The sequence below is a fragment of the Botryllus schlosseri genome, chromosome 6 (genome assembly GCF_051294905.1).
Source record: "Botryllus schlosseri isolate E-star chromosome 6, Bs_hap1, whole genome shotgun sequence".
NCBI lineage: Eukaryota > Metazoa > Chordata > Ascidiacea > Stolidobranchia > Styelidae > Botryllus > Botryllus schlosseri.
This window is the reverse complement of record NC_137241.1, coordinates 1878871-1891995: the sequence shown is the minus strand read 5'-3', so window position 1 is coordinate 1891995 and position 13125 is coordinate 1878871. Positions and strand designations below refer to the sequence as shown.

The 13125-nt window shown below is 39.3% G+C and overlaps 1 long non-coding RNA gene across 1 annotated transcript in view; it reads left to right on the top strand.

Moving 5' to 3' along the window:
- LOC145440140 (uncharacterized) overlaps window positions 1-13125 on the top strand; it is a 122383-nt gene that overhangs the window by 23742 nt on the left and 85516 nt on the right. The gene's annotated exons all lie outside the window — the stretch shown is intronic.

Sequence of the window (13125 nt, the reverse complement as noted above, 5' to 3'; positions counted from 1 at the left end):
GCTTGCGACTGATTCAACTCTTTTTTGTTGGGATGTTGATGGTTGGTCACCATTTTACTTCCGTTTTGAAGCCTTCTTCTCCTCTTGTATGGCAATTATCCTCGCAACCTCCTCTCTCGAGATACTTTTCCCAAGACAAAATTCGTCAACAGGAAATCCAAAATCTGCCTGCGCCATACCATGGTCTGCTCTTTCTTCTCCAAATCTGACGATAAAACAGGCCGGCCTCATAGTGATTTCGGATGCTTTCCTATCCTTTTATTCCGTAACGTCCCTCTCGGAACACCAGTTATTTCACTCACAGATCTTTCGGATATTCCTTCCTCGATCATTCTTAGTGCCGCTTGGATCTCATCTGCGGTGTAGTATTTACAACTCCTGGCACCAAGCTTTCTTCTCTATTTCCTTGGCATTTAATCATTTAGAAGATACGGATACAAAGATTAATCTTGATGCAGAAAATACCCATTTTAACTGACTCTAAATAGCTGGCCAAAGTCACCCCATAAATTGCAAAAAATTGAAAAAATTGATCAGCCACATGATTTTGACAATCTTGAAATAATGAACTGTAGTTTCGCCCAGAAAACCCAATAAATGCTGTCAGGTACATAGCCTTTGTCTGCAAATGAAAGGAAATAGCCTCAAACACCTACTTTGCATGTAAACCAAACAAAAGTTTGAGTACGTAAAAAGTGTGGTGAAATTTCTTATCATACCTGACAACATAAAAATGGCTGTGAACATGTAAAGGTGTTGTATCAAACATGAAATTTGCAATAATAGCACTCTATTGATGAAGATTGTTCCTAAACAATAGCTCAAACTACCCATACATCGGTATATTGTTCGATGTGTGCAATAGAAACGAATATTGGTTTTCGGCCAAAGTCACCCGTCAGTGCTAAAGTCACCCCGTGTTACGGAAACTCCTTACAATTTGACGCAGCTATAACATGGCGAGAGTCTGAGATCGGTTAAGAGACATGTCAAAGTGGTCTTTATTCGAAAGATTCTGCCTTGCAGCACTGGTAATATTGGATCAAAAAGTGTACAGTGCGGTAGTGGAAAAATTGCCTCGTACCTGCTAGTAGACTGTATGGTCCATGAAACGTGAAGCTTCCGAGGGATATTAGGGCCGCTTATATTGAACCGAATATATTTATTATTTCATTAGAACTGAGATCTGCTATCGCGGCAAAGTAGCCACGGCTGGCCAACGAATGTCGTAGTGATTTGCATACTAGCCGTAGAAAACTGGTGATCTAATCTGCAGTATGCCAGCTGTAGCTTCTTATAAAGACACATGTTCCGTATTTTCACAGCAGTTTTTAAACGCAAATATGTGTGTGGTGAAATGGCGTAGTCATTGGTATAATCCACAGCTGCAACACCAATGGGTTGTGGGTTCGATCCGACTGAGGACGACTCCAGAATTCCTACCCAAGTGTTAGAGGTTTATCTAGGCTCCTCATCGTCACGTGATCCGCGTAAGCGGTGATTTATAAAAGCCTAGGAGTGGGCCAAATTTCGAGTGTGCAACTTTTTGGCGGGCCGGAATTTTTCTCCATACTATATTTTACGCTCACTTCGGTATTTTATCCTACATTGCTGCAATCTCTATCATACCAATCATAAAGCACAGTTATTTACACTTCAACAACGCAGAATAGATGTGACAATTGACGCAGCTTGCTTAGTGGAAGGTTTTCAAAGTCAGTGAATACGGAATAAAGATAATGAATATAGGCATACTCTAAAACTACCAATTTAGTCGAAACGCCATGAATATAAAACAAACAAACGGCGAATTACATATAGCGATCATCGATATCGTACAACGATGACGTCGTGGATTTCAAATAGTGACGTCAAAACTGATTGTCATTGGTAAATGACTCTTTTGACGAAACTGGTACCCGAACCTTGACATATAATACGACGTCAATGTCCACCTTAGTTCAGTAACAGCAATGGTCATGGTCTGGTAATTCAAAATGGCGAATTGTCTCCCTAAGTATCAAATGTCCACTGAAGTCGTCTATTAGATATTGCAAAAGTTGGGAAAAATTAGGGCGACCCCAGTTGGAGGACATTTCGTGTATATTCTAAACGCTGCGATATAAACTGCAAATCACCAGTGACAACGCGCGGAATCGATATTCCCAAACCAATCGAGATATTCTCAGTCGCCTAGCTTGTCTCCTTCTGTTGGCGATAATTGTCGCCCAACTGCTTCAAAACAGGACTGTCCACCAAAGTAGTCTAATAGGTAAATATTATATTATTTTTCGCCTGCATCATCGATATTTGACGACGGAGATGCGATACGACCGTAAGGTAACCTAGTCTGTAATTACGCCTTAGTGACAGCATAGCACATCCGATTAGCTAATCAAGAGCCGTGATTTCGGGGTCGGTCACACGACCACTCGTCAGCAGCTACTTTCAACCACTTTTCACAAAATCCTAACGACTCTACCGTGAGATTGTCGCAGCTCGCTGTCTTAAATATGTCCAAGAGTCTACGCCGCATTTTTGACATTTTCCAAATTTTGGACATTCCTAATGTGCATGCCTCTTTGGCCACATCGTCTAGCTAGGCCCCGATAGGTGTCTGATTTCAAGGATACTCTAAAACGTTTCGACACCTTCCTATCTTTTAGTTGTATTCTTTTGGTGTTTTGTTCTGGTGAAATTATTGTTAATTCACAGATTTTGATACTTACATTCCGACGCAGGCGAGCAAAGACAACCCGAGTGAGGTCACGCGAGAAGAAGGCGGTGGGGAGTTCTGCGGTTCGAAATTGGGGAATTTAAAAGTCGCTTGCAATGATTTGGGAGAGGTCGATGTTTAATGGAAACTTTGAAATAACTTATTTCGTGCTGCAAGAGATATCCGAGATATGTCAATAATAGTGATAGACTTTCCTCAAAGTTTCTTCGTTCGTCCGTTTGGCCGTAAAGATTGAATCGCAGCAGGTTTCAGAAGAATCCATTCCATCTCTAGACCAATACATTTGGATTATAACAAATGTGTTACTATGATTGTATAAGGGAAAACTAAGGCCCCGGGCATCCTTCGATTATAGCTATAACACAGGCGTTCCTAACCCTTTTCACACAGTGGCTTTCACTTTCACGGAGGTCACAATTATGAACATAATACTAGAAAGTAATTACTAACCCGCGAGAAACTGGTACATAGTCTTATCCGTGGAGCATGAACAACGCTACAGATGTAAATTACGTGCCCAATTTATGTTCCAAGTCATCACCTCCACCGGCTCTACCCGAATATCACATAGGCCGAGATAAGACCAACTTGATAGGAATACACGCAGTACCTTTGAAAAGTTTTGGCACTTCGCATGGCTGCATTACATATGCGAAGTAAGTTAAATAAGAAATTATTTATTGCCGCTCGTTAATGAATCGCATAACAACGGACCAGTGGCAGCTCGTGACAATCGCGGGTGGTGGGACAAGGGGTGCACGAGATGTTTGTTGTCTAGATGACGTCACAATCGTGTATTCCAACTAGAAAATGTGATTTCGTAGCGGTCACTGACCGGATGCTTCAGATCGCGGCCACTATACGCGCGGACACTCTCGCACTTGGCAATGGAGACTGTGACATAACGCATACGACTTACTGTCCTTGTAATTCTGCTGCGAAATCGATGTTGCAAAATATATTACCGAATAAATGTTTGAATCGAAGCCGCAAACTTAGAACATTGTTAGATGTCATCGTCGAGATGTGGAATACGCAATCTCATCTCTCCGTTCGGTATGGAACACCGTCAAAAGCAATACAGACCAAAAGCGAATTATGCATAAAATATATTGAGATATTGGCTGATCAAGAGATTAGCTGTCATTTGACATCGTAAATGAAATAGTTATTGCATTTGACAATTCGAATTGTTAGCAAATGACTTGAAGGCTGTAAGTTCACGGTAAAATCGACAATGGAGAACATAAAATAAATAAATATTTGATTGCAGACCTAGAAACGTAGTGAACTGTTACATGAGATCATTGAGATGTACCATTCGAAATACCATCACCTATCTCGGTATGGAACACGACTAAAATTAGCACAGACCAACACCAGCTTTTGCGTGAAATCCGCTATGTGATTGGTAAGGGAGATGTGGAACCGATGAGACAGTGGGACGGAAAATACTTGAAACATTATCTGTGATAATCCTATAATTACAGTACGCGAATTTGTCTACAGTTGCATGCTAGCGGAATCTTTCCTCACGTGCAAAAAATGAGACCTGCGTGAGTTATGGGGTCTGGGACAGATGATTTATGTTTTAAGGGGGATGTAAAATAAATTTGGATCAACGTATACATTTTCTATATAACCTTCCACACTAACAAACCAGCCATTATTTTTAATGTCAATTGTAGGGTTTTAGTGTATTTTTATTTAAATTGTATTTAAATTAGAAAATGCTCATACGTTCCAACTCGGGAAACTTTCAGGATATAGCATCGGATATGTAAGCATGAAGATTTTCCGAGAATATAGAGTAGTTCTCATTCACCTGGCATGATGAGTAGGACCAGGGCTTTGGTGATGTGCAACTCAGGAAGGCCAAGGTGTTAATGACGCAGTGTTTAGAGTCATTAGCCTTGTCATCCTTTGAATAAATATTATTTTTGGTGGAGTCCAGTTCACACTATAACACGGGAAGCTTTATCTTTTTAGTGCTCGATGATGTTCAAAATTAGAGTTGAAGCAGTATTTTCAATTTGTGTAATTATGGAATATCATCACAGAGTTTGCCTCATAGGCATAGCCTTGCTATATTCAGAGGTGGTCAAAGTAGTCAAGGAAGCTACTGAAGTAGAAGTAGAAGTAGCGACGAAAAAATCTACTCAAGTACGAGTGGAAGTACTTCTTTCATAACAACTTAAAACTACTTGAAGTAGAAGTAGGATTGACTTACTTTCAATCTACTCAAGTAAGTAAGTAGTTGTGAAAACGATCGTAATTCGTTCACATGGACTGTCAAAAAGTGCAAATTGAGCTATGCGAAATGTGCCCAGCTTGATTCATATTGATGCATACCAGGAGGTATCCACTTTTCGACAGCATAAGTATTCGTCCGCATCATGGGATGAAAATGATAGTGTTGAAATGGAAATGCGATACTAATCCTCTGTTTACTCCAACAGCACGTTTTAGAAAATATCATTGTATGGCGCCCTCCCCCATATTTTAGGGCCCGTAGTTTAGTCGGAGAGCAATACGGAGAAGTTGTTTAGGACAGGCCTACGTTGTAAACACTTTGCGCGATTAGTAGGCCTACACGTTAATAAAAATAGTATGGTGGATCGTAAAAATGCCATATTGTGTAGCTTCATTTCCGGAAATCAAAGGCATTACTTCACTTTCTTTTATGCTTCAACTCAACATATATGTTATCCAGACAAAAGAACTGATATTTATTAGAACCAAAAGTATATGATACTGGGAATTGAAAGTGAAATATAACTGCTACTATTAAAATCGGAACATGTATATCATGTCTTTAGTCCAGAAAGTTTCGAACGTTGGTATGCTAAAACAGCTCTGAAACTAAATAAAAAGTCAGAGTCCAATTTGCCAGATTAGGACACGTCATGGACTGCTAGATTACGATATGACAAGTAAATGCTAGATTGCGAAACATCAGTTTCAAACGTTATGATGAGCCATATATACTGTGATGAAATATTTCGTATGGGTGAAGGGCAATAATGCGGTGTGAACGGAGCCACGCCAACCCGCTACCTGAATTATATTCACCGATTCTTTCGTGAAATCATAGTTGTAACTCCCTAACCACTGCGCGCCAAGCGCGACGAAAATTCTATGCTTTAATCAATTTTTATGAATATTAAATGTTGATACTCCGTGAAAACAACCCCCGCTATCTTCCTGTTTGAAGGATTAAACTGCTTCTACTTGACAAACTGAAAATAGCGAAAAAGTAATTAAGTAAATCACAAAATATTGCGAAATAGAAGTAGAAGTAGCGAAAATCAGATTTATTTGAGTAAGTACCAGAAGTAGAGGAAACTACTTGAGTACTTCGAAAAAGTAGAAGTGCTTCGTTACTGACGACCTCTGGTCATATTTCATACTGTGGCGACCTCTGGCACAGTTTGAAGAAGACAGTCCTGCGTTTTGGTCATCTGGGTGCAGCTTTCTTTCATATGTGGAAAATGCTGTTGAACCTGACGTAGAGTAGATAACAACCATTATCTGCTTTGTTTCAGGCATTTTTTTACCAAGTTCTGGTTTATCACCGAATTGGATAACTCAGCATTTTATAGATGAACTAAAATTGAGACAAAGACAATGGCATTCCATATTAGGGGAGATGTGGTACCGATGGATCAAAAATCGCAAAATCGTCCCTGGCCCTCAAACCTTCAGCCGAGAATAGCGGATCTTTGCTGTCTCAACACTTTGATACAAGCTCCAACTATCGCGGACATTTACATGGATATCCTCCTTTTCAAAAAATATTTCTGAACGATCAAAATTTGTTGCTCGAACTTATCATAGGTCCCGACCCGCTGTGTCCAATGGCACACGACCCTGGGACCTATGAGACATACGCTCAAAACTCAACCTTTTCAACTTGTTTTGTTGTGTACTATAATCTTAGCTGCAGCATGCCAATGAAGATTGTTTCGTCGCCACCTTCAATAATAAAATAGGTTTTATCAACTTCAATGTTGGGATAAAATCACGTTTTGATTTTCGCAGAAACTTACAAAATTAATACTACATACATATTACGTAAAATCGACATTTTGACTTTCAAATACATCGTATTAGCGATAAAACACCACAGGTAACTATGATTTACAGCCTCTATACATGTAGGCGTGTTTCTGTTGTTAAGTGATTAAGTTGGTCCAATTATTTTGCTTGATTAGGCCATGGTACCATAGGTCCCCTACCCTATAAATGTAGTAATTGAATTGAAAATAGTCTACTCGAGGATGGTATTGATTCAAAAAATATGTGCCATTATATACCCTGTTACAAGCCCTATAATTCACATCAAAAATTATTGCGGGTTTGTTAGTCTGGAAGGTGATATAGAAAAATGTGTATGTCGATATGAATTTACTTTTCCCCCCCTAAAACGTAAATCCATTGTCACAGACCCCATAACTCACGCAGGTAGAAGTTTTTTGCATGTGAGGAAAGATTCTGCCAGCACGCCAGTGTAGACAAAGTCTCATACTGTAATCATGGGATTATCACAGAGAAATTTTCAAGTATTTTCGGTCCCAGTGTTTCATCACTACCACATCTCCCCTACATGCATTCCAGTAACATGTAGTAAGTAAAACCCACAGCTGTGAATACCTGCATTTGTTTCATACAAAAACCTGACTAGCTTTACTGGTAGTGCTACGGCTTACAACACATACATTTTCTGGAAGGACACGCATCTGGTATATGTAGGACTGTAGATAAGTACACGCACACGCGACTGGAGCTGCATTTAAAACAAACATGTTTAAAACAAGGCCCTAATTCAAAACATGTTTTTTAAAGTCATGACATCACGAATATTAAATTGTGACGTCATAGTGAATTGGCATTGACAATTGAAAATATAGGGTAAATATCTCTCCTTTGACGAAATCTCTATACTATTAATGTTGAACCGACTATTTTGAGGGTTCCAACCATACCAATATCGATATACGTCGGCTATATCGGGTGGTAATTGTCCGTAGGCTCGTACAACATGTTTTTGTGAATGTATTTACATAATTATGGCATAATTTTACAACTTAAAAAACAACAAATTTTTTTAAGGGCCCTTGTTTAAAGCACTGTTTAAAACATGTTTTAAACAAAGTGTTTTAAAACACCGTTTGTTTTGATTGGATAGTATATTAATATTGCAATGAATATACTATTCAATTGTAAGTAGCAGTTCTGTCCCTCCAAGAAGCCGTTTGTTTTAAATGCAACCCTACACGCGACGTAGTCATTATCATTACTACAGAGCACTGCTTAACAATAAGATCGAGGTAAACAGGCCTGGGAATCCCAAATAATAAGGAGAATTTTCGTTGTTCAAAATAAATTGAGATGAATGATCCTGATATTTTTTGCTGTATTTGTATTCGCTTAATAAAATATCACTTCCGTTGCGCTAACTATCACCCGTCACTCATGTTGGATAGAACAGAGTTGTACTGACGTAAAGTTTGAAAACGTGGTTGATGAACTGTTGGCCTCTTTTGACTCAATATTACATTCTTTCATCCCTCGGCTTCTACGAAATTGGAAAAGTGGCCAACGGGTCGTCTTGAGTTCAGACTTTTATCAAAATACACCAACCAAAACTCTGTCAACAAAAGGAGTTCGTGTACCACCTAAAAATAGTACATTGAACTCTCTCTCATTCACGAAATTTCATGCTGGTGACGTCATATTTGGTGATACGATTGTTGATATACAATGTTCTTTCCATTTCTCTACTAGTTGCTGACGATTACCCCTGACGAGTGTCAGTCGAAAATATTCGGGTTCATTTCAATATGAATATACTATTCAAATGTTAGAATTGTACTACTTATCATTATTTGTGGTTGGAACTGTCTGTCCTTAACGAAGCGGTTTGGCCTGAAAAAAACATTTGACTTGAAAACTGACAAATTTTTGAATGAAAGAACTTTATTAGAACGAAATCTGGACCTATGAAGAATTCCAGTAATTACATAACGCATCGTAGAAATAATTAGAAAATTTTGTAGCACAACAAAAGATACTTTCCTACATTCTCGGGTATAAAGTGTCTGTCCTTACCAAGTAGCCTGTCAAGAATGGAGAAAGAACGCCCAACAGCAGCAGTTGTTGGCTGACAACACTGATGTTGTGTGAACACAGCTGGTGACACACCGTGTTGCTTCATTCTGACAATCTCTACATCCCGATTTTTCATCATGCGCTTCTTGATAGAAGAACCAATGCCAACGCAGTCTTACTTCAGTTAGGATATTGTGGTACGTTGAGCATTATACCATGCCAACCTATTTGTTTCATTTGACCCTTTATGATTCAAAATGAGCAGACGATGGGTCGTCTACAACGGTAGGCCTACAACATCGGCTACCAGCTGTAAACTTTCGAATGATAAGTTCACCGACAGAGCAAACATATACGATACAAATGAAATGCAGGTTGCAAAAGTATGCGACCCAGTGAACACATCTACTTCACGAAATTACTGACGTGAAAGATTCTCAGATATTCACATTCTATATCCATTTCAAGTAGCCTACTAGTCCAGAAAATCACCACTTCTACTTGTCATTGAGAGGGAATTTTCAGTAGGGTTTCTACTTTAGTACCAACGCCGACTAGTTCTGCCACATCTCCTTTTATGTTACTATATTGAGAGTAAACCCTTTCCCACAAATCTAGCAGATGAAATTTAAATATCGGCATGATTTTGCATGTGGGCTTTAGGGCTACGTTTCAAACGAAATTATTCTTTTCACACATCACATATGAATTATATCCGATCGAGATGCGTCTTCTCGTGTGATCTCAGCCCAGAATTGCTAGTATATGCTCTTCCACACGCCTCGCAGACAAAATCTTTTATACCCAAATGCACTCGCACGTGGGATTCCAGTCCACTTTTCTGACGAAATTCCTCCCCGCATATTGTACATGCATGGGATTTTACGTCGTAGTGTATCCCCGAATGAGATGCCAGTATGGACTTGGAACGAAATTGCATCCCACAAATATCGCAACCATATTCTCTTCCGCGTCTATGAATTTTCATATGACTTCTGAAATTCCGAAGGCGTACACATGCTTTGCCGCATATCTCGCATTCAAATTCCCTCGCATTAGAATGAACCAGAAGATGGCGTCTTAAAAACCTTTCGGAACGGAATGCCTTATCGCAAATATTGCATCGATGCTGCCTGGCGTCGCTGAGGCTTTCCATGTGTATTTTCATCTCAAACTTCGTAAGAAACCCCTTCCCGCAAATATCACATCTTTATTCGTTTGGAGCAGTATGTCTTTTCATGTGTACTCTCATATTAGAAATGGCCCCGCGAAATAGTCGATTGAACAGCTGTAGGACCAGGACGATGAAGTTCAGGTTAAAGATATTTTTGGTTCGTATATGACAGGGTTGGAAGCCAATTTCGTCAAAGGAGCGATGTTTACCCCATAATTTCGATTTTCAGTGTCAATCACTATGACGTCAAAATTGAATATTCGTGATGTCATTGCTTAAAAAAAAATAAAAAAACATGTCCTAAAAAAGGGCCTTGTTTTAAACAAGTTTGTTTGAAATTATTTTTGTTTTAATCACAACCCTATCTGTGTCGTGTTGCGTTCTGAAATCAAACAGGCTGAAATTAAACTCCACCCCCAATCTCAAAATGGTCATATCGTTATACGAATATCTGGATCTTGAAGCGTACTCCCACACAACGTTGTGTGTGGTGCTTCTCGGGTCAAAAACAGTGCTGTACTCGTTACAGTCTTCACAACATCATCAATAACTCATGTGTCGCTCATTTGTTCTCTTGTACCCGCACGTCATATATTCGCATTTTCTCATTTTCAATTATGTCAAATGGAACAGCGGATTGCCCTCTTTTACGGCATCCATGATATTACTTGCCAAAAACAATCACGGCCAAATATATATGATTTGCAATTGAACGGAAGTCATGTATTCGCCATCAATTTTGTGTTTGGTGTGAGGGATCACACCGCTTTTGTGCCTGTAGATGTCATGGTGGACTGTGGATAATCAGAACGTCAGCATGGCGTCAATATAAAGATTTCATAATAACGTTTCACAATAACTGGAATTAGTTAACGTTCTAATGAAAAATATGTTGGATCGTAAAAATGCCATATTGTGTAGCTTTATTTTCAGAAAATAAAGACGTTATTACACTTGCTTTTATACTTCAGCATGTACGTTCCCCAGACAAAAGAACTGAAACTAATTAGAACTCAAAGTATGATACTGGAAATTGAAAGTGAAATGTAAATGGTACTTCTAAAAGCAGAAAATGTATTTCCTGTATTTAATCCAGAAAGTTTCAAAAGTAGTATCCTAAAACAGGTCTAAAACTTTAAAAAAGTCAGAGTCCACTTTACCAGATTAGGACACGCCATGAACTGCTAAACTACGATATGATAGGTAAATGCTAGATTGCGAAATATCAGTTTCAAACGTTATGATGAGCCATACCTAAATTGTATTCACCGATACTTTCGTGAAATCATATTGGTCCCTCCGTATCCACTGTGCGCGAAGCGCGACGAAAATTCTGGGCTTTACTAAACTTTTATGAAAATTAAGTTTTGATACTCCGTGAAAACAGCCTCGAAATTCCTCAGGCTATCTTCCTGATTGGAGGATTAAACTACTTCTACTTGACAAACTGTAAATAGCGAAAAGTAAGTAAGTAGATCACGAAATATTACGAAGTAGAATTAGAAGTAGCGATAAATTAGATCTACTTCAGTAAGTACCCAAGTAGCAGAAAACTACTTGAGTACTTCAAGAAAATAGAAGTACTTTGTTACTGACCACCTCTGGTTTTGACATGCCTTGACAATTGCTACTTCTACTCGCAATACAGGGAATATGGACGGCTTTACTTCTACTTTTATATGACTGAATAGTATATTCATATTGAAATGAACCTGAATATTTTCGGCTTACACTCGTCAGGGGTAATCGTCAGCAACTATAGTAGAGAATTCAGGTTCATTTCAATGTGAATATACTATTCAATTGTATATTGAAGTTCTGTACCTCCAGGAAGCACTTTTATATGAGTAGCAACGCTCACAACCCATACACAACAAAACTCCGAGAAGTAGGCTCACTTTGCAGGTAGCAATGGTTTGGTAGTTTCACGGCCCACCGATTACCTTCAAGAATACCTTCAATATTTTCTGAGCAAATGTGTGAGTCTTACACCGTTACACGTTACATGTCCTCGACGAACAACTGCCATATGGTCAGGACAGAATACAAGAAAACGAATCGCTGTATCAAGTACGCCGAATCTGTAGTGAGGAACAGCATCTCGCCAGCTATCCGACAGTCGTCGAGCTCGAGCATGTCCTGTCCACATTCAAAACGAAATACCAGCAATTTCTAATGAATCAATAGTATGCGGCCCTCAAGATTACCGGACCACAATATGACATATTGATCTATCGACATATGCAGCATTAATTTGCGTGGCTTCCTTCTATGTTGTCCTTTCTTAATTCCAGTGCGAAGGCCTCTTATTTACATGCTGTAAGCCAAGGTGGGTGTTTGATAATACGACGCCAAGTCGTTTCGGCACCCTTCTATCTTTTCATTATATCGCAATCTTGCGTTGTATTGATTTGATAAAAATGTTATAAAAGGATGATGATGATGTCATGGCGATTGGCGACGATTGCAATGTCACAAAGTGTGTTCGTGCGTTCTATTAATTATAATTATGCGTCTGTCGAAACACGCACGAATAAGACCTTTTGTCTAACATCGGACGATTTCGAATAATATACATGCGGTTTAGGCTACGCTGCGTCGATCCTAAATTCAGCAACGAAATCTTTCGCCACCTGCACCCATTAAACATTCGCGGGAGCAATCAGAACATTTCAGTAACCAATGTTTCGATTAATTACCCGAAATTGTCATCATTTGCCAAACACAGAAACACGCGGCACGGACGACCCGCAGAAATGACGACGGCGCGGACCAAAATCGGAAAAACTTTCCAGGTTTAAGCGGAAACGCTGTATTTAAACTTTAGTCATACCCGTAATTTTCGCATTTTCACAGTTGTTTCCTCGAAGGTGCTAATTTGACGAGGCTGTCGGCCACCTTCAGGCATTTACCGACTTAAGATCGCAGCGCAGTTATAAGCTTTCCGCTGTGCTATTTATGTAAAGATTTAGTAACCTCTGGTTAAATATCTTAATACTTCAATATCTTCACTATTTCTGCGAGACATTGTCTTAAGCTAAGCATGCCGCCGACGCGATTTCATTAGGGCTTTGACTGTTAGTCAGGCAGGATTGAAGCCAAG